Here is a 22,520-nt window from a genome sequence, read left to right on the forward strand (position 1 = left end):
TGTTCCCAAAATGGCATCCGCTCATCATGCAGTTCATTTGAAGTAATGAGACGCTGTTGGTGCCGTCGTAGTCACTGTTATCAAGATATACTGCGATGTAGATGTCCTCACTGATGTCCTCACTGTTGGTGTTTTTATGGACATGCTATTCCTCCTATCTTTCATTTGAAAACACAATCTCGAACATCAGAAAATGTTTGTTTTCAAAAAGATATTGCCCCCAGTGTCACGTCTCCTCCCGTTGCTCCCCTCCGGCGCTCTGATTCGCCGGTCTACTGAGCCACCGGTCTGAGTGCACCACCTCGGCAAACACAGGAATGGAAACCCAACGCACCCTAAGCACCTCCAGCGCACCTGCACCTCATCATCTCATCACCACCACTATACAGTAGAGCCCTGGACTGTTCATTCATTGTTGTGTGGAATTGTTAGCGTCGTGTCTTTATTCACTCTTTGTTATTCTCTTTCCAATTGTTAAGTAAACCTTTACCTTGTTAATTCCTGCGTCTGCGTCCTGCCTCTTCATATACTCAGTACTCGTCACACCCAGGCTTTCAGAAAATAAGTGTACAGTTTGATTAAATGTCACCACTTTGTGCCATTAGAGATGGAGTTTGTTTTGTTTCACAGATTAGCCTGCCTAAGCAAAATAGGCAATATTAAGGGTAGTAGCCTCCAATACGGGACATTGGGCAAGATTGTGATTGTCTCTGTATTAGATTATGTGCCATTGTCATTGTTCACTGTCATTGTCTCTGTTATAGCAAATACAACAAATGCATTATATTCCCAAAGCATCTCAACTAATAGAGTTTGATCTAATAAATCTATAGTCTGTACTCACTAAAGATGTATAGTTGTTGGGAAACATGACAAACTGTACACATACAGGGATAGGGCTTAAACAGAGATCATCTGCGATATAATCAGTGCTTGTAAGACATCCCTGACCGTTCCTTGATATTTCTTGACCCTTTCTGTTAATGGATTCAGGATGGATTCAGGTAAAGTGTCAGATGGCCCATGAGGAAAAAGACCACACACTTGCATAGCATGTTTTCAAAAATGGTATTCCTCCAGCCTTTCTTCATCTTTGTTGTCACAGTAAAACCATTTATTTCATCCTGTTTGCCATAGAGGAGCTTTTTTAAGCCACGGTCACCACTCAGCGCACACCGTTATATTCTTCTGATGCCTCCTCAGCCTCTGCACTGCTCTGGTGGTCCTGCTATTCACATAATGCACACATCAAACAGAGCATGGCCTCACATCGCCCCGTCCTCACAACAGAAGGCCTGCGTTGATGACACGCCCTTTGAGCATATATTGCCATTATTAGCACAATGGTAGAAGAGGATGGGCATACGTCACCAAGGGACTATGTGTAGTGTCTACCCTGCTCACAGTAGACAGTAAACACACTTACAAATACACAACCACATGACATGTAATGTAGTGTATGTTAGATTTCCTCTTGGTGTGTGATGTCAGGACTTTACCTAATTTCCATTTAAATGTGTTTATTTTGCATTCACATGGGTTTGGGTAGTCCTCCAGTTCATTTTGATGGGCCCCTTAAGGGGATTATTGATGTGGGGGTTTTCTTTTAACGACTCAGTGTAGTAAATAACTAGATTTTCCTTTGTTTTATATATATTTCCATACTCTGAGGTTGGAATAATACTGTGAAATTGTGAAAATGATGATAGTGCCCTTTCATTTAAAGAGCTGTTTGAAAAGACCACCTAAAATTTCAGCCTGTTGTGGTGGGATGGAGTTTTGGCCTGCCTGATGACATCACCAGGCGGTAAATTAGTTAATAGACCAATAACAAAGAGAGTTCTAAACCTCTATGCCAATAACAGCTAGTTTTCAGTTTTACCCTCCACGCTCAGACTAGACAGTCCTAGCAAAATTCTTGCTTGAGAAATTGCTCTTTGCTAAGAAACTATTTTTGTTTCTTTTTGACCATTTTAATTTAAAACAATTACAGTAAAGTACTTAATGTTTACCCAGAAATGATTTGATATTGAGATAAAAACGGCTGCATTGGATCTTTTAAAAACAAAATTATTTGAGACAAGGACTCTTCAGGGACTCTTCTGGTGTCTTTGCTGAATATTGTGATCATATGAACACTTACGTATCATGTAAACTAACATAATTATCAACAGGTCACTATAACAACAACTATCAACATACAGTTGACATGAAGTTTACATACACTTAGGTTGGAGTCATTAAAACTCATTTTTCAACCACTCCACAAATGTCTTGTTAACAAACTATAGTTTTGGCAAGTCGGTTAGGACATCTACTTTGTGCATGACACAACAATTGTTTACACACAGATTATTTCACTTATAATTCACTGTATCACAATTCCAGTGGGTCAGAAGTTATACACTAAGTTGACGGTGCCTTTAAACAGCTTGGAAAATTCCAGAAAATGATGTCATGTCTTTAGAAGCTTCTGATATTTGTTTGGAGGACAATGGGGGCAGCTTGCAAGCCAAAGAACACCATCCCAACCGTGAAGCACAGGGGTGGCAGCATCATGATGTGGGGGTGTTTTGCTGCAGGAGGGACTGGTGCACTTCACAAAATAGATGGCATCATGAGGAAGGAACATTATGTGGATATATTGAAGCAACATCTCAAGACATCAGTCAGGAAGTTAAAGCTTGGTCACAAATGGGTCTTCCAAATGGACAATGACCCCAAGCATACTTCCAAAGTTGTGGCAAAATGGCTTAAGGACAACAAAGTCAAGGTATTGGAGTGGCCATCACAAAGCCCTGACCTCAATCCTAAAGAACATTTGTGGGCAGAACTGAAAAAGTGTGTGCGAGCAAGGATGCCTACAAACCTGACTCAATTACACCAGCTCTGTCAGGAGGACTGGGCCAAATTTCACCCAACTTATTGTGGGACGCTTGTGGAAGGCTACCCGAAAAGTTTGACCCAAGTTAAACAATTTAAAGGCAATGCTACCTAATACTAATTGAGTGTATGTAAACTTCTGACCCACTGGGAATGTGATGAAAGAAATAAAAGCTGAAATAAATCATTCTCTCTACTAATATTCTGACATTTCACATTCTTGAAATAAAGTGGTGATCCTAACTGACCTAAGACAGGGAATTTTTACTAGGATTAAATGTCAGCAATTGTGAAAAACTGAGTATAAATGTATTTGGCTAAGGTGTATGTAAACTTCCGACTTCAACTGTACACAGGTGGTGGGCCGAAGCCAAAAAACTTGAAATTGACCCATCCCAGTCGAGGGAGGAGCAGCTTTTTTTTACATGACAATAAAACATTCTTATGATTACTATAAAATGTGTTGGCACCTTCAATTCTTGCACATCTTATCATAAAAATTATATTTCTACACTGTCTGCTCAGGCAAATTTGCCGAACTGCTAAACTTGGAACCAATCAGAACTCCCGTACATACCCCTCGTGATGAAGGCAGACAATGGCCTGCTTCTATCTACGATGTCAACACAGCCTCTTGTGCAGTGGCGGCTCCTGAAAAAATTCTCAGGAGGGGCAATTTTTCTGATGATTTAGGTGACCTACACACATTTAAAAAAAGATATGTCCAGCAACAACATGAAGACAGGGGCAGCATATAAGTCAATACCAGAAGCATTTATTGACTGATCTGGGGAGATGGATTCCAGTTTCTGTGACAGATTATAAATAATCTCTGATGCCTTTGTTATATTAGCTTTTGGTTGAATGTACTGTCGTAGTAAATATATAATGTTATAGCTTGGTCTGACTAAAATCTTGTGCATGACCCATTTTGTGTTGGGCGTTTGTTTTCAATCAATGCTGTTCCTATCCTATAACAATGGACAAAAGAGTCCTATCTTGTCAGCCTTGTCAGCAGGTGGCCAAGGACAACACCCACGCCATAGGTCTCTCAGTTCTTCCAACTCACGAGTTCTTGCTCTGAGGACACACACACACACACACACACACACACATCATCACTGATAACACACACACACACACACACATCATCACTGTTAAACACACACACACACACACACAAAAATCCCCTCTCTTTAGGCGGAACATTTGAAGACAGAGAACCCGACTCAGAGCCAATGCAACAGTGGAGGGGACCTCGCCCAACTCATCAGGACCAATCAGAAGATCAGAACTACTAGATTCAACCTACATCATTTATTGTATAAAATGTCTGCACACAATGTTTTCGGGGCTCTCTTCTCCCTAAGAGTTTGACGAACGAGTCCGTGCACGCGATTCCAGATATCTTTACCTCTGAATAAACTGCCTTTATTATACCATATCCACCCTGTCCAAAGTCTCTACTTGGTCTCAGTTCTCCAGTTCTCCAGTCAACAGTACACAACGGTAACAAACAATTGGGGGAACTCACGGATGACACAAGTTCAACAGAAAGCAGTTCAATGTCGGGGTACAGAGTCGCTCTCTTACCAGGATCGCGGTCCGCTCTGACCAGGGTGAAGCCGGCCGGCTCCACTTCTCTGTCCGGGACTCTGTCATCCAGCCAAGTCTCCCAGCTGTATTGGGATTCCGCTGCCAGCAGCGTTTTCATTATTTAGTCCGTTCGTAGCGGGTATGTACACGATCAACAAGATCAGTCCAAAACCAACCACTGGAAATCCATGGTTGGCAGAATGTTTGTAAACTAAGTCTACAAATTAAAAACATAAAATAACGCCACACTGCAGGTCGCAACAGAGACGCTGCTAGCCGCTATTGTCTTAGTTACGTTCATGGTTACGTCACGTATGACGAAAGCGTGTAAGTGCAAGCCCACAGACACCCATAGAGAATGTATTGAGAGCTTTGAAATTTGAAAAAAATAGATTTTACATGACAGGCTATGAGAGACTTCTGGGCGATTTTCAACCTGACTGAAATCGCCCCAAAAACGGGCGGGGCCATTTGAAGCACGACTTTAGCCTGATTTGACATTTAGTGGCAGTCAGATCAGATTACAACACTGATAACTACTGTTGCCGTGATATAATTGATTAGAAAAAAAATCCCTTCCTTTTCCCGTTTGGCAGTGCGTCGCCCATATCGCCCTATTGAACAAGCCGTCCCTGCTCTTGTGAAAACACAAGCTGATGTCTGATGAAGAGGACCAGATATAGCTAGCTCCCAAAGACTGAAATAAGATAAATATCTGTTTTCGAGTGCACTTGAAATATGCAGCATGCAATATGAATTGTCTTAAGCGTATGAAGAAGTAACTGTTGACCATTAAGCCACTTTATTGAAAGCTAGCCAATGTTACAGTTTGACTAGCCTAGCCAGCTACTGTAAATGTCAATTTGTGTTTCATTAGCTACAGAGTGAATTACATTTTTTTATCATGTTTTGGCAAGATTATATGTCTCATTTCAAGTAACTAGCTGCAGGCTTAAAGAAACATTCAATCATATACTTTTCATAGAAACCCAAATAAACACATTTAGATAGAAGTGTGTGTGTGTCTGTGTTTGTGTGTGTGTGATGTATGCTAGAATGGAGGCATAACCTACACATATAGCATACCTTGCAATACTATCTTCTCTAAAAACAGTTGTACAATGTGCTCTGCAATAAGATAACCAGAGTTTGATTTTTAAACCAGACGTGTTCTCAATTAGCAGCTGCCCAATACCAGGGTGGGCATGGATAATGTTGGATGCATTGGAATATAAGGTGTGGAAAATGATAAAGAGCCTGTGGGATTATAGAAAAAAGCAGTTAGGAAATGAATGTTTGAGTTTCTAATATTAAATGTTCAGTGAATGAGAGTATATTTAGGTGGTTTAAATTATTAACTTTCCTACTAACCTTCTAAAAGTTGACGGTGCCAAAATATTGCCAATCCATTCATTATTCTACTAACTATGACTGAGTGTGAGACATGTTTTCCATAATGTACGTTTCATGCATATACATTCAAACAAAGAACACCATCACAAATAGTGTTTCACCATTTATTTAGTACGGAGACAAATAGCAAAGGTGTCTTAGGCAGTATTTGAAGTACTGTATCTAAATATAGTGTAACCTACCAATCAATGTATATCAAGTGCTGTGGAGGGCACAATCTTACAATGTTACTGTCCAGAAATGAGAGCTTTTTCATCTATGCCAAAAGCCTGAGCCTCTGATGGAGACTGTAGAACTGTCATCAACACATGCTTCAGTGTTCCCCCCTTCTCTCTAGGAGCGTTTGTGTGCCCAGGCCCCATAGGTGTATCGAAAGGATCCCACCCTGATCCCACCCAATGTAGCTGACCGATGTAGGGAGAGATGAGGTCCTTAGCAGAATGTAATCTAAAGCTTGTGTGGTCCAGAGACGAGAAATCTACCATCTATGGCAAAAGCCTGGGCTCCTGATGGGGACAATATAATTCTCCCCACTGCATGTTACAATAGTAAAATAATCTGTTTTGTCACCTGTTAAACATATTATACATTGAATTTAGTCTTCGAGATGCTCAAACAAGCACGTGTATCTGCAGTTGGTGTTCTTCAACTCTAAAATGCACTAGACAGTGTAAGACAAAACCCACAAAGAAAAGACAACAGGCAAATGCATATGTGGTCTTAATGTCTACAGTGCCTTCAGAAAGTATTCATACCCCTTTACTTATTCCACATTTTGTGGTGTTACAGCCTGAATTCAAAATGGATTAAATATATTTTTTCTCTCACCCATCTATACACAATACCCCATAATGACAAAGTGAAAACATGTTTTTAGAATGTTTTGCAAATTTATTGAAAATGAAATACAGAAATGTCTCATTTAGATAAGTATTCACACCCCTGAGTCAATACTTTGTAGAAGCACCTTTGGCAGCAATTACAGCTGTGAGTCTTTCTGGGTAAGTCTTTAAGAGCTTTCCACAACTGGATTGTGCAACATTTGCCCATTTTTCTTTTCAAAATTCTTCAAGCTCTGTCAAATTGGTTGTTGATAATTTCTAGACAACCATTTTCAGGTCATGCTATAGGTTTTCAAGGAGATTTTAGTCAAAACGGGGCGGCAGGTAGCTTAGTGGTTAAGAGCGTTGTGCCAGTAACCGAAAGGTCGCTGGTTCTAATCCCCAAGCCGACTAGGTGACAAATCTGCCAATGTGCCCTTGAGCAAGGCACTTAACCCTAATTGCTCCTGTAAGTCGCTCTGTATAAGAGCGTCTGCTAAATGTCTAAAAATGTTTTTAAAAATGTAAAACTGTAACTTGGCCCCTCAGGAACATTCACTGTCTTCTTGGTAAGTAACTCCGGTGTAGATTTGGCCTTGTGTTTTAGGTTATTGTCCTGTTGAAAGGTGAATTCATCTCCCAGTGTCTGGTGGAAAGCAGATTGAACCAGGTTTTCCTCTAGGATTTTGCCTGTGCTTAGCTCCATTCCATTTATTTTTTATCCTGAAAAACTCCCCAGCCCTTAATGATTACAAGCATACCCATAACATGATGCAGCCAACACTATGCTTGAAAATGTGGAGAGTGGTACTCAGTAATGTATTGGATTGGATTTGCCCCAAACATAACACTTTTTATTCAGGACAAAAAGTTAATTGCTTTGCCACAGTTTTTACAGTATTACTTTAGTGCCTTGTTGCAAATAGGATGCATGTTTTGGAATATTTTGTATTCTGTACAGCTTCCTTCTTTTCACTCCGTTAATTAGGTTAGTATTGCGGAGTAACTACAATGGTGTTGATCCATCCTCAGTTTTCTCCTATCATAGCCAATAAACTCTGTAACTGTTTTAAAGTCACCAGTGGCCTCATGGTGAAATCACTGAGCAGTTTCCTTCCTCTCTGGCAACTGAGTTAGGAAGGACGCCTGTATCTTTGTAGTGACTGGGTGTATTGATACACCATCCAAAGTGTAATTAATAACTTCACTATGTTCAAAGGGATATTCAATGTCCATATTTTTTTTACCCATCTACCAATAGGTGCCCTTCTTTGCGAGGCATTGGAAAACCTCCCTGGTCTTTGTGGTTGAATCTATGTTTGAAATTCACTGATCCACTGAGGGACCTTACAGGTGTGGTATGTGTGGTGTACAGAGATGAGGTAGTCATTAAAAAATCATGTAAAACAATATTATAGCAAACAGAGTGAGTCCGTGCAACTTATGTGACTTGTTAAGCACATTTTTACTCCTGAACTTATTTAGCATTGCCATAACAAAGGGGTTGAATGCTTATTGACTCAAGACATTTCTACTTTTCATTTTTTATTATTTTGTAAAAATGTGTAAAAACATAATTCCACTTTAACATTATGGGGTATTGTGTGTAGGCCAGTGACACAAAAATCTGAATTTAATCAATTTTAAATTCAGGCTGTAACAAAACAAAATGTGAAAAAAGTCAAGGGGTGTGATGAATACTTTCTGAAGGCACTGTAAATAGTGACGGCAGGGCTAGTTCAAACTGCAGGGCTTGGTGAGTAGATCATGGGAAACAAAGGTGCAGGGCTTGGTGAGTAGATCATGGGAAACAAAGGTGCAGGGCTTGGTGAGTAGATCATGGGAAACAAAGGTGAGAGACTAACGAATGAAGATGCTCTAACAAGCACGTGTATCTGTAGTGGGTGTTCTTCAACTCTAAAATGCACTAGACTGTGTAACACAATATCCACAAAGAAAAGACAACAGGCAAATGTAAATGCATATGTGGTCCAAATGTCTAAATAGTGACAGCAGGGCTAGTTCAAACTGCAGAAGGATGGTTCTCCTCACAGGTGAGGGAATCAGCCAATGCTTGGTGAATAGAAGTTGGTTGATCTCTGGGAGCAGGACACAGGAGAGCTGAATAGATTATCTGAGACAAAAGTAAGAGACAATAATTAATAAAATAAATCATCACAGCAAAGGAATGTAGTTTGTGAGCTTGAAAATTAACATCCTGACAGTCTGAGGCAGGGTGCTCTCCAATCATTCTACTCCAACTATTGACAGGGAAAATGTGGAATTTCTTATTTGTCAGTATGAATGAAGTTAGTGGGCCCTGCCATGATGACTGTATTAGATTTACACTACTTGTCCTATAGATTTTTGTAGTCTTCAATTTTTACATGGAATAAACTGATAGCTAAAACGCTCCTTGTTCCAGAATGACATGCAAGCTAGTTATAAAGCTATCTGCTTCTGCTAGCTAGCAACATATCTACTTGTTGCAACTAGCTAGCTAACTGTTCTAAGTTGGGAGTCATTTTACAGCTTGCATTGATTGTATGACGTTTCTATAATAAAATAGTTAGATTACAAATAAATAAACAAGACTTTATCTGATAGCAGTTTGTTGAACAGAAATCTCTCTCGAGATGTCACCAAGTTCTACCACCAGAATAAATTAGAGGAAAAACAAAAATAAATGGAGAAAATTATTCAAGAAAGATCAAGTGTAATATATTATAAAAAATAAAGCAAACTGGATGGAATATGGGGAAAAATGCACAAAATTCTTTTTTAATCTTCAACATAGGAATGATACCAAAAAGAACTTAATGAAACTGGTTACAATTGACGGAGTCACCCATAATTCACCAAATGATATTTTGAAGGAAGAAACAAAGTACTTTAAGCATATGTTTTCTTTTCAGTCGCCTCCATCTCCTCTGACTGAAGCTAATTGTAGAGATGTTTTTCTATTGATAAGGTCAAATTAACAGCCACACAGAAAGACTCATGTGAAGGTGAAATTACAGAGGAGGAACTTCTGGATGCAATTAAAGACTTTAAGTCTGGGAAAACTCCAGGGTTGGATGGCATACCAGTCGAGGTATACCAAACCTTTTTTGATATACTAAGAGGACCGTTATTAGCATGTTTTAACCACTCCTATGTAAATGGTAGATTATCTGACACTCAAGAAGAAGGTCTGATCTCATTATTACTGAAACAGGATACAAGTGGAAAACATAAAGATCCAGTCCATTTACAAAATTGGAGGCCCCTTACACTTGTGTTGTGATGCAAAAATCCTAGCAAAATGTATAGCGCATAGAATTAAAAAGGTATTGTCGGATATTATTCATTCTAATCAGACAGGTTTTTTACATGGAAGATACATTGGAGATAATATAAGGCAAGTATTGGAAACAATAGAACACTATGGAAAATATGGGAAACCAGGCCTACTATTCATAGCAGACTTCGAAAAGGCATTTGATGAAGTTCGACTGGGGTTTATATATAAATGCCTGGAGCATTTCAATTTTGGAGAATCTCTTATAAAATGTGTCAAAATCATGTATAGTAACCCTAGGTGTAAAATAGTAAATAATGGCTATTTCTCAGAAAGTTTTAAACTGTCAAGAGGAGTGAAACAAGGTTGTCCACTATTGGCATATCTATTTATTGTGGCCATCGAGATGTTAGCTATTAAAATCAGATCCAATAATAATATCAGAGGATTAGAAATACAGGGCTTAAAAACAAAGGTGTCATTGTACGCTGATGATTCATGTTTTCTTTTAAATCCACAACTAGAATCCCTCCACAGCCTCATAGAGGATCTAGATACATTTTCTAACCTCTCTGGATTACAACCAAATTATGACAAATGTACTATATTACGTATTGGATCATTAAAAAATACAATTTTTACATTACCATGTAGTTTACCAATAAAATGGTCTGATGGTGATGTGGATATACTCGGAATACATATCCCAAAGGAAATAAATGATCTCACTTCAATACATTTTAATAGAAAGTTAGCAAAAATAGATAAGATCTTACTACCATGGAAAGGAAAATACCTGTCAATTTGTGGAAAAATCACCCTGATTAACTCTTTAGTATTATCCCAGTTTACCTATTTGCTTATGGTCTTGCCTACGCCTAGCGAACAGTTTTTTAAATTATATGAGAAAAGAATGTTCAATTTTATTTGGAACGGCAAGCCAGACAAAATTAAAAGAGCATATTTATATAATGAATATGAATTCGGAGGACAGAAATTATTAAATATTAAAGCATTAGACCTATCACTAAAAGCTTCAGTCATACAAAAGTTATACTTAAATCCAAACTGGTTCTCAAGCAAATTAGTAAGATTGTCTCACCCAATGTTCAAAAAAGGCCTTTTTCCCTTTATTCAGATTACAACCTCTCACTTTCAGTTATTTGAAAAGGAAATAATCTCCCAAATGTCACTATTTCTAAAACAAGCCATAGAAAGTTGGTTGCAATTTCAATTTAATCCTCCAGAAACGACAGAACAAATAATGCAACAAATATTGTGGTTAAATTCAAATATACTAATTGACAAAAAACCTTTATTTTTTGACAGAATGTTTAAAAAAGGTATAATCTTCGTAAATGATATCATCGGTAGGACTGGTGGAGTTATGTCGCACATGCAGCTGACAAAAACATATGGAAATGTCTGCTCTACCCAAAATTACAACCAAATAATTGCAGCCTTACCGCAAAAGTGGAAGAGGAAAGTGGAAAGGGGAGAAAGTAAGGAACTTGTCTGTCAGCCTTGCATTAAAGAACATAATTGGTTAAGGAAAACTGTGATAAATAAAAAAGTATATCAGTTTCACTTAAGGACCAAAGGATTGACAGCCGTCCCATATAGATTGCAAAATAGTTGGGAAGAGATCTTTGACGTACCGATCCCATAGCATAGTGTTTATGAACTGACACGCAAAACGACATCGGATTCAAAAATTTGAATCTTTCAATTTAAATTATTATATAAAATTCTTGCTACCAATAGAATGTTATTTATATGGGGGATACAATCTTCCCAGCTCTACAAATGGACAGAACCATTTGTTTTGGTTCTGTCCATTTGTAGCATGTTTTTGGACACAGGTCCAGGAATGGCTAAAGGATTGCAATATTTACCTGGAACTAACCTTGCAGATGGCATTACTGGGTGATCTGAAAAGTCATAGTCAATCAATCAATAATATAATAATACTTTTAGCAAAACATTTTATTTTTAATTCACAATCTGTAGAAGCAATGAGAATAGAAAGGTTCAGAACTTTTGTAAAACATCACAGTACGGTTGAAATATATATGGCAAATAGAAATCCTATATGGATGGTGTTAAGAGATAGATGGGAGGTATTGAATAGAGTTGAAGGATGGGACTAATAACAAATAACAACAAATAATAACAAAGATAGCTAATAATGTAAGCATACTGTGTCCATAATAAGTATATAGGTTGTATGTTGGGAGCTTTTGGGAAAGAGCACAGTTAGAAAGATATGGCATATAGAAGCAAACCGGATGGACATCATGAAAATGATCGGAGAGGTTGAGAGTAGAAGAAGTTCAGGAGCAATAAAAAAAATATATAAAAAATATATATATAATAGAATTATTGTAAAATTAACTCTGTCCATAAGGTGTAGATAGTAAGTATAGACCGGAAGTAGAGGCCTGGGCATTGTTGTTCACTAATTTACTCCAAGTAGGGAAAGGATGGTGGGGTTGAAAAGTAAGAAAGGGGAGTATATATTATTTAAAAAAACAATTAAAAAAACATGGGGGATTGGAAGTGATGCAGACAATTACATTGATAGAAGATACAATCTATCTGCAATATTAAGCTGATCCATTCCCCCCGAAAAAATAAATACAAATAAATTTAAAAAATATATATAAAAAAAAAAAGTTCTACCTGTCACGCCCTGGCTCTGGGGACACTGTTATGTTGGGCCAGGGTGTGTAATTCTATGTTTGTATTTCTATGTTGGCCTGAGTGACTCCCAATCAGAGGCAACGAGTGTCAGCTGGTTGTCTCTGATTGGGAGCCATATTTAACTGTCTGTCTTTCACTTTGTGTTTGTGGTTTCTTGTTCGTGTTGGTTTGTGTTTAAACCGTAGACGTCACGTTATCGTTTGTTGTTTTGTTACGTGTGATCATTAATTAAATAAATATGTTCACCTTCAACGCCGCGCCTTGGTCTCTCCCTGACGATCGTGACAGAAGAAACCACCAAGATGTGACCAAGCAGCGTGTCCAGGAGCCATCGCCAGGGAGATCTCTAACAGATCTCCTTCGCCTCCTCGACTGGGTCAAGCCGGATGAGGAGGAGAGGGGCTTGACATTGTGGCAGAAGGGCGAACGGCTGGCGAGGGACATGGAAACCTTGGCCACGGGTAGGAGTGAAGCCCAGAAATGTTTTAGGGGGGGGCTAACGCCGTGGACGACGGGCCAGCAGGAGACCGCGGCAGAGCGGCCCAGCGGATTGGCAGAGGAGGCCGCCAGGTTACGGGGGCCACTGGTCGAAGAGGGGGTGGAAGATGTAGAGGCACGGCGAGAGGTACTGGCGTGTGTTGCCAGTCCGGTCCGGCCTGTTCCTGATCCCCACGTAGGGCCAGTGGTGTGTGTTCCCAGTACGGTCCGGCCTGTTCCTGCCACTCGCACCAAGTCTACGGTGCGCATCGCCAGCTCGGCCCGGCCCATTCCTGCTCCCCGCACCAAGTCAGTGGTGCGTTTCGTCAGCCCTGTCCGGCCCGTTCCTGCTCTCCGCACCAAGTCTGTGGTGCGCGTCGCCAGCCCAGTCCGGCCCATTCCTGCTCCCCGCACCAAGTCTGTGGTGCGTTTCGTCAGCCCTGTCCGGCCCGTTCCTGCTCTCCGCACCAAGTCTGTGGTGCGCGTCGCCAGCCCAGTCCGGCCCGTTCCTGCTCTCCGCACCAAGTCTGTGGTGCGCGTCGCCAGCCCAGTCCGGCCCATTCCTGCTCCCCGCACCAAGTCTGTGGTGCGTTTCGTCAGCCCTGTCCGGCCCGTTCCTGCTCTCCGCACCAAGTCTGTGGTGCGCGTCGCCAGCCCAGTCCGGCCCGTTCCTGCTCTCCGCACCAAGTCTGTGGTGCGCGTCGCCAGCCCAGTCCGGCCCATTCCTGCTCCCCGCACCAAGTCTGTGGTGCGTATCGTCAGCCCTGTCCGGCCCGCTCCTGCTCCCCACACCAAGCCAGTGGTGTGCGTCGTCAGTCCAGCACGGCCCGTGCCTGTTCCCCACACCAAGCCAGTGGTGTGCGTCGTCGGTCCGGCACGGCCCGTGCCTGTTCCACTGGTGCCTGGTCCGGCACCGGTCAGATGCGTTACGCCGGAGCTAGAGCAATCCGCTCCATCAGTGTGCAGTCCAGCTCCGGCCAGCGGGGCCAGACCGGACCAGGGGTACTTTGGGGGGTTGGAGAGGGAGTGGGGATCAGGCCCGGAGCCGGATCCGCCGCCAAGGCGGAGTGCCCACCCGGTCCCTCCCCTGTGGTATTTAGTTGGCGCGGTCGGAGTCCGCGCCTTTAGGGGGGGGTACTGTCACGCCCTGGCTCTGGGGACACTGTTATGTTGGGCCAGGGTGTGTCATTCTATGTTTGTATTTCTATGTTGGCCTGAGTGACTCCCAATCAGAGGCAACGAGTGTCAGCTGGTTGTCTCTGATTGGGAGCCATATTTAACTGTCTGTCTTTCACTTTGTGTTTGTGGTTTCTTGTTCGTGTTGGTTTGTGTTTAAACCGTAGACGTCACGTTATCGTTTGTTGTTTTGTTACGTGTGATCATTAATTAAATAAATATGTTCACCTTCAACGCTGCGCCTTGGTCTCTCCCTGACGATCGTGACACTACCACCTTAGCAGTGGTGTAAAGTACTTAAGTAAAACTACTTTAAATTACTACTTAAGTAGTTTTTTGGGGTATCTGTACTTTACTTTACTATTTCTATTTTTGACAACTTTTACTTTTACTTCACTACATTCCTAATGAAAATAATGTACTTTTTACTCAATTCATTTTCCCTGACACCCAAAAGTACTCATTACATTTTGAATGCTTAGCAGGACAGGAAAATTATCAAATTCACGCACTGATCGAGAGAACATTCCTGGTCATCCGTACCGCCTCTGATCTGGTGGATTCACTAAACACAAATGCTTTGTTTGTAAATTATGTCTGATTGTCAGAGTGTGCCCCTAGCTATCCGTAAATTTAAAAAACAAGAAAATTGTGCCATCTGGTTTGCTTAATATAAGGAATTTGAACTTATTTATACTTTTCATTTTACTTTTGATACTTGAGTATATTTTTGCAATTACACTTACTTTTGATACTTAAGTACATTTAAAACCAAATACTTTTAGACTTTTACTCAAGTAGTATTTTACTGGGTAACTTTCACTTTTACTTGAGTCATTTTCTATTAAGGTATCTTTACTTTTACTCAAGTATGACAATTGGGTACTTCTTCCACCACTGTACCTTAGGATAACGTGATTGGCAGACGTGATCAGCAGAGATAGTAGAATGGATAGTACACAAGTTTTGATTGGTTTACAGTTTAGTACTCGGCGATGTTTGCCTGTCCAGCTAGCGAACATAAAAGTAAGTATTTTAAAAAATTATAATAATTTTTACATTGCCAACAAACGGAAATGTGTTCAGAATAAATAAATAAATACAATATGTAAAAACCAGCTCCTCCCTCGACAGTGATCGATCATCTCGAAAACTAAAGCAGTTTGCAGATAGCCCACCACCTAACACTAACATTTTAATTTATTGGTAAACACCTTGTTTAAAGAGTTTGTTTACGATTTTCCCTCTACATTATGGTGTCAATCATTAGGGGCCAGCTGTGTCAGCATGCTATGCCAATTATGATTATTAAGAGGTAGGCAGCACTAGGTTATTGCACTACTACCATATACTAATTTAATGTTCTAATTATTAAGATGTAATTATTAATTAAAACGGTTTAATAATAATATTGTTAACTTAATAAGAAGTACTCTTATCTTAATAGCAACTTATTAACTTTGTATACATTTGGTAGTTTGGGAGGCAATGTTATTTTGCTCCTATTTCTGTTTTCCAATTTTCTTACCTAACCTTTCCAGACCCATAAAAATAAATCTTCTGAGGTTATTTTCATTCACAGATTGAGTCACTTCAATACATGAGGGAAATATGTTGCTTTTATAGAATCCTACAGTTTCTAACCATCTTCCTCAATGTGCCGTGTCTCACAGATCCACAATTTTGACAAATACATTGAAAGTTTTCTTTCACAGTGTTACCTTTCTCACTTGTTTTGGTGTAAACCTGTTACATAATTTATTTAGTTCCTGCTTTCACTTCAATGATCAATGGAGAAATTGCCATGTGGTTTGATTACCTACCTATAACTTTAACGCCTCTGTAGCATAATCAGTCAAGTCACATTCCTGAAAGACATGATGACATGGTGTATTTGGAATACATTATCAGTTAATGAAACACATTAGTACTTCAGGTTGCCTTGAAAGATTTATCTATATAAGATGGTGATATCACCCAGATGACTGAAAAAAAAAGCAAATGTCACTTGTCAATGTTGTTTATGAATGGCAAAGTAGTGCTTGTTTGCCAAGTCTAATGTATTCAACCTCCATTACTGTCAATCCACTATTCTTCTTCTAATTCATTACTTCTTACATTTAAAAAGTATATGGCTGCATCCCAAATGGTACCCTATTCCCTATATAGAGCACTACTTTTGACCAGAGCCCCATGGGCCACGGTCAAAAGTACTGCACTATATAGGGAATAGGGTGCCATTTGGGAGTCAGTCTATGTCAGATTGGTTCATGTTGCTGTAGCCACACTGACAGAGTGTATAATAGTGTTATTTCCTCTCTGACGACTGGGACTTCTAATGCATCACAAAAAATTATACAGGGGAGACTGTATAATATGCTATTGTCTGCGTCCCAAATGGCACCTTATTAAATGAATAGGGCTCTGGTCAAAACTAGTGCACTAAATAGGGAATAGGGTGCCATTTGGGACGAAGACATTGTGTCAAGTACCTGTGGAAAATTATCTTTGACAGCAGAGGGATCCAATTAAGATAGGTCTGTACATGTCTAGTCTATAAATGTGCGTGCACACGTGCACACAGACACACACACACACACACACTGAAATACACTCATCATCTTTATGTGAGTAGTACCACCTCTAATAGTACCATCATGTCCTCTGAGTGAATTCAGCTCACATTGACTCATACATGTTTCAATTAGATCTCTTGGCACATTTGATACTGATTAATCTAATATTATTAAAGAGGGAACATTGATTACATATTACATTGTCCTCAGGATGTTCTCCCTGCTGAGATAATAGAGTGAACCTATCATTAGATTGGTTACATATATGCCAGATTATGAAAGCACTCCTCATTGCACGTCATACAGTATAGCCTGATATTGATATATTTATATACATATAAACATGAGCTGTTTTTAGCCTGCTTCCTATCCGCCAGCTATACACCATCCATATAACCGTTTCTCTCTGGTCTTCCTCTATTTAACCAGTATGCTATAAATTGGATAACTCCTTATGGGTTAAGCATACAAAGACAAAGATGTATCTATAGTTGAGCACACAAGATTTTTCATTTGAATGTATTATTCCCCACTGAGTTTATGATCCAAAAAGAGAGCAAAACCTCTCCTCACAGGTCTGCTGATCCAGAGAAGTTTCTATTTGTGTGTGTGAAATCCTTTCTACAATTACAAATTGCACTGTTTTCATAAAGACCCTCCTCATGTTTGTAAATGGGAGAGAGGTTTTTTGGCTATCCAGTTGTGGAAAGGTACTTTTCGAGTAAAAGTTATTGACTCAAAGAAACAATCTCCTAACTTAACACAGCATCCTATATCAACCTCAAAAACTGTATACTTGGTCAACTTTAGAAATGTGTGTGTTACTAAGAAGAAGTGATTCATTGGTCCATTTGTTTATATTTTCCTAAATATGTGGGCTTTTCTAATAAAAAGTACACAAGTACAATGCAAATACAGTATCCGAGAATACCCTCCCATCAATGTTTCTCTCATGACATCACAGTGAGCCCCTTACAGAACTGGTCAAAGAAAGTCCTTGAGACGACTGGACATAAGAAGTACTTGTACTTTAATAAACAAGAGTCACCCTTGAAAAAGTTGTTTCAAATGAAAAATTGTGGGGAAGAGAAGAGAAAGAGCCCCAGTATTCATCTGCACATTTGCCAGTCTCTCAAAAATGGACTTCCTGCGAGCCCAAATATGGGCAGCCATCGATGAGGTGTGCAACCAATGACTCATCAGCTAGACACCTACGTGCACTAGCCTAACATGAGATCTAGATGGAAAGAGATAGAAAGATAGAGACATAAAAAAAAGGAGAACAAATATGTACCACTGCACCGGTTGAAAAAGCAACCTTGTGCACAGATATTGACCTGCAAACCGACTCGCATGTTAGGCTACATCCATAGATCTGACAGGAGAGACAAAGCTGCAGAGGGAAACGCACAGTTTCTGCAGACTGTGATAAGTCCTTTGTTCCATTGTAGGCAGTGAGATTAAGTACACTAAATATACACAAGTATGTGGACACCCCTTCAAATTAGTGGATTCGGCTATTTCAGCCACACCCATTGCTGACAGGTGTATAAAATCGAGCACACAGCCATGCAATCTCCATAGACAAACATTGGCAGTAGAATGGCCTTACTGAAGAGCTCAGTGACTTTCAGCGTGGCACCGTCATAGAATGCCACCTTTCCAACAAGTCAGTTTGGAAAATGTCTGCCCTGCTAGAACTGCCCCGGTCAACTGTAAGTGCTGTTATTGTGAAGTGGAAATGTCTTGGAGCAACAACGGCTCAGCCGCAAAGTGGTAGGCCACACAAGCTCAAAGAACGGGACCGTCTCGGTTGCAACACTCACTACCGAGTTCCAAACTGTCTCTGGAAGCAATGTCAGCACAAGAACTGTTCGTCGGGAGCTTCATGAAACGAGTTTCCATGGCCGAGAAGCCGCACACAAGCCTAAGATCACCATGCGCAATGCCAAGCTTCGGCTGGAGTGGTGTAAAGCTCGCTGCCATTGGTCTCTGGAGCAGTGGAAACGCGTTCTCTGGAGTGATGAATCAAGCTTCACCATCTGGCAGTCCGACGGACGAATCTCAGTTTGGCGGATGCCAGGAGAACGCTACCTACACCAATGCATAGAGCCAACTATAAAGTTTGGTGGAGGAGAAATTATGGTCTGGGGCTGTTTTTCAGTGAAGAAAAATCTTAACGCTACAGCATCCAATGACATTCTAGACGATTCTGTGCTTCCAAATTTGTGGCAACAGTTTGTGGAAGGCCCTTTCCTGTTTCAGCATGACAATGACCCCATGCACAAAGCAAGGTCCATACAGAAATGTTTTGTCGAGATTGGTGTGGAAGGACTTGACTGGCCTGCACAGAGCCCTGACCTTTGTGATGAATTGGAACACTAACTGCGAGCCAGGCCTTATAGCCCAACATCAGTGCCCGACCTCACTAATGCTCTTGTAGCTGAATGGAAGCAAATCCCTGCAGTAATGTTCCAACATCTAGTGGAAAGCCTTCCCAGAAGAGTGGAGGCTGTTATAGCAGCAAAGGGGGGACCATCTCCATATTAATACCCATGATTTTGGGATGAGATGTTCAACAAGCAGGTGTCCATATACTTTTGGTCATGTAGTGTACATGTTGTGAGCACTGGTATGTGGAGCCTACGCTGATTGTTCTACAGTTTGTCCCTGATACGTCAATATTATGATTGACTGCATTTGTTTGTCCACAGGAGAAGTATTGTGAGAGGACAAATCAGAGACGCCTCCTATGATTGAAAGTAAAGGGAGTCATAGCTAGAAGATGCAAATGTAGATCAATGTGCACAAAACCACCCAGCTCATACAGTAGTTTACCATTGTTAACCACATAGATGGTGACATCAATCAATACCATGGCCATGGATGTTTTGATATCTCTGTGTTCGATGCCGAGACATGTAGCTCTGTCACATGCAACTCAATGTGAGATACATACAGGGCACTCTTGTCTCGTTGACTCATCTATTTCAAAGATGTATATCGATTTTAATATGCATGGAAAGTAAATATATGAAAGGTGAGTCAGGTAAATGTAAACACAACTGGAGACACCTTTGTCACCTTTGGAACCTGTTATTGACACGGCAGCGCTACTGTAGCTATACGAGTGTAGGAGCGATTGTTAACTAACTGTAAACAATTTTAGCTGGCTAGCTAAAAAAATATATTTAAACAAAATGTTATTGCAAACCCATTGCTTCAATGTGGGCACCACTGAATTGCTATTAGATAGTGCAGCATCTTTACGTAGCCAGCAACTGGTTACCTCACTAACTGGCGCCTGTTATGGATTGGCCTTCCTCTCCAACTCATCACTGCATAATCATGAAGGCCTAGTGATTCATATCACAGTAGGTCTACGTCTCCCTAAAGGTGTCTCTGGATAAGAGCGTCTGCTAAATGACGTAAATGTAAATGTAAATGTGTCAGTTTACCTCCCTCCCTGCAAAACAAGGGTTCCTCAGTATACCGTCCATCCAAATTATAATGCCTCCCTGGCACTGCTGTTGTTATTGTTGATCCAGAGACGAACAGCAGGCTGGTGTCTTACAGATTTAAACAGGGTTTGCTTCGTTGGCAGGGTCCGTGGCAGCAGCGTCCTATTGATCATCACTAATACCAACACAAGCACAAGCACCCAGTTGTGTCCACATCGACTTAGCTCAGTACTGAGGCCCCATAGGTTATCAATTGGAAAGTGATATTGACAGACTGCATTGCCACACTAGGTATCTTACTACCTGTAAAAGTCATTAATTGAGCTGGCCCATGTGCATATTATATGGTTATGAAGTAAACAGTAATGACCGTGCTGTTTCGGCTTATTATGCGGTAAACATGGTATGGAGTTTGTAAACACTGCTGGATATTGCATTAGCCAAAGTCAATTTCCTACAGTCGATCTCATGTTGTCATTTCAAACGGCAAAGTCTATCAGGCCAAATGCTCAACGCTACATGTTCATATTGATCCCAATTCGCAGGTATTATCTAACCAACGTTGACATTCAGTGGAGCAAATCGTTATTTGAGGCCTTGGACAATGGCCCAGAGTTCACCATGACTTCTAGAAGAACTCCCATGGGGTCATTGATCCAAGCCACGGCTGTGTCCCAAATGGCACCATTTTCCTATTATAGTGCACTACTTTTGCTCAGGGCCCATAGGGAATAGGTAGCCAATTGGAACACACCCCCATGAGACTCCAGCACCGCCCAGTGTCCAGCCAGGTCTGCATCAACCTCTACAGATCATTAAAAAATGAAGACATTGCAAGTAATGTCAAGAACAAAGAGAATCCTTGAGTAGATCCTTTAACTAGTCCTACTGATGACAAAAATGTATGTTGGGCACACTGGGCAAAGCCCTTGGCTGTCACTCACTTGGCCATCATCACAAGAGGGAGAACAACACAGAGGAGGAGTGAAGGGAAGGTACTGTATAAGGAGAGAAAGTATCAGAGATGTCTGGGGATGAGAGGAGGTGAGAGAGGGCGTCTGGGTTGAGGAAAAAGCAGTGAGACTGTTCCTGATTGAACTCCAGGAAGAGTAGCGGCTGCCTTGGCAACAGCTAATGGGGTTCCTAATAAATACTAAATACTGTGTCTGCATGTGCACACTCAGGTGGTTTGTAATAGGTGTCATTATGTAATTGAAAATGACAGGCACATGTATTGTATTCTCTCTTGGACTGTATTCTATTATACTCTGTACAAAATTATAACAAGTCTTTTACAAACTGCCATTTTTTACAGTCTGCAGGCAGACAATCAATATAATGGCTTAGTTTAAATATTAAAGGTTTTGTTCTTATCTTACAACAAAGAGGGAAAAATGAACAGAACTCACTTCTCCCTTTCCTCCTCTCTCTTTCCTCCTCTCTCTTTCCTCCCTCTCTTCCCTCCTCTGTCTTTCCTCCTCTCTCTTTCCTCCTCTCTTTCCCCTCTCTCTTTCCTCCTCTCTCTTTCCTCCTCTCTCTTTCCTCCTCTCTATTTCCTCCCTCTCTTTCCTCCTCTCTCTTTCCTCCCTCTCTTTCCTCCTCTCTCATTCCTCTCTCTTTCCTCCTCTCTCTTTCCTCCCTCTCTTTCCTCCCTCTCTTCCTTCTCTCTCTTTCCTTCCTCTCTTTCCTCCTCTCTCTTTTCTCCCTCTCTTTCCTCCTCGCTCTTTCCTCCTCTCTCTTTCCTCCTCTCTCTTTCCTCCCTCTCTTTCCTCCTCTCTCATTCCTCTCACTCTTTCCTCCTCTCTCTTTCCTCCTCACTCTTTCCTCCTCTTTCTTTCCTCCTCTCTCTTTCCTCCCTCTCTTTCCTCCTCTCTCTTTCCTCCTCTCTCTTTCCTCCCTCTCTCTTTCCTCCCTCTTTCCTCCCTCTCTTTCCTCCTCTCTCTTTCCTCTGACATGACCTTCTTCCCTTCACCTCTTGTTCTGCACTCCTGTCCCTCTGCAAAGGTCTTATCTTTAAGTAAGTAGACCAGGGCACTCTGTCCCCACTAAGGGTGCCCAGGAATAAACCCACCCCTATTACGAAGACAGAGAAAGGTCATGGGCACCACATCATCATCGTGAGGGAGAAAGATGG

At 40.9% G+C, this 22,520-nt stretch overlaps 1 long non-coding RNA gene across 1 annotated transcript; it reads right to left on the reverse strand.

Moving 5' to 3' along the window:
- Positions 1 to 8,747: 8,747 nt before the first annotated feature.
- LOC311112757 lies at positions 8,748 to 20,551 on the reverse strand. The gene is made up of 3 exons (XR_014610903.1): positions 20,384 to 20,551; positions 16,173 to 16,217; positions 8,748 to 8,834 (listed from the first exon to the last, which is right to left on the reverse strand). It is a non-coding gene; the product is annotated as an uncharacterized lncRNA (long non-coding RNA).
- Between the last annotated feature and the right edge of the window lie 1,969 nt (positions 20,552 to 22,520).

Source organism: Coregonus lavaretus (genome assembly GCF_964263955.1).
Source record: "Coregonus lavaretus genome assembly, chromosome: 3".
Taxonomy (NCBI): Eukaryota; Metazoa; Chordata; class Actinopteri; order Salmoniformes; family Salmonidae; genus Coregonus; species Coregonus lavaretus.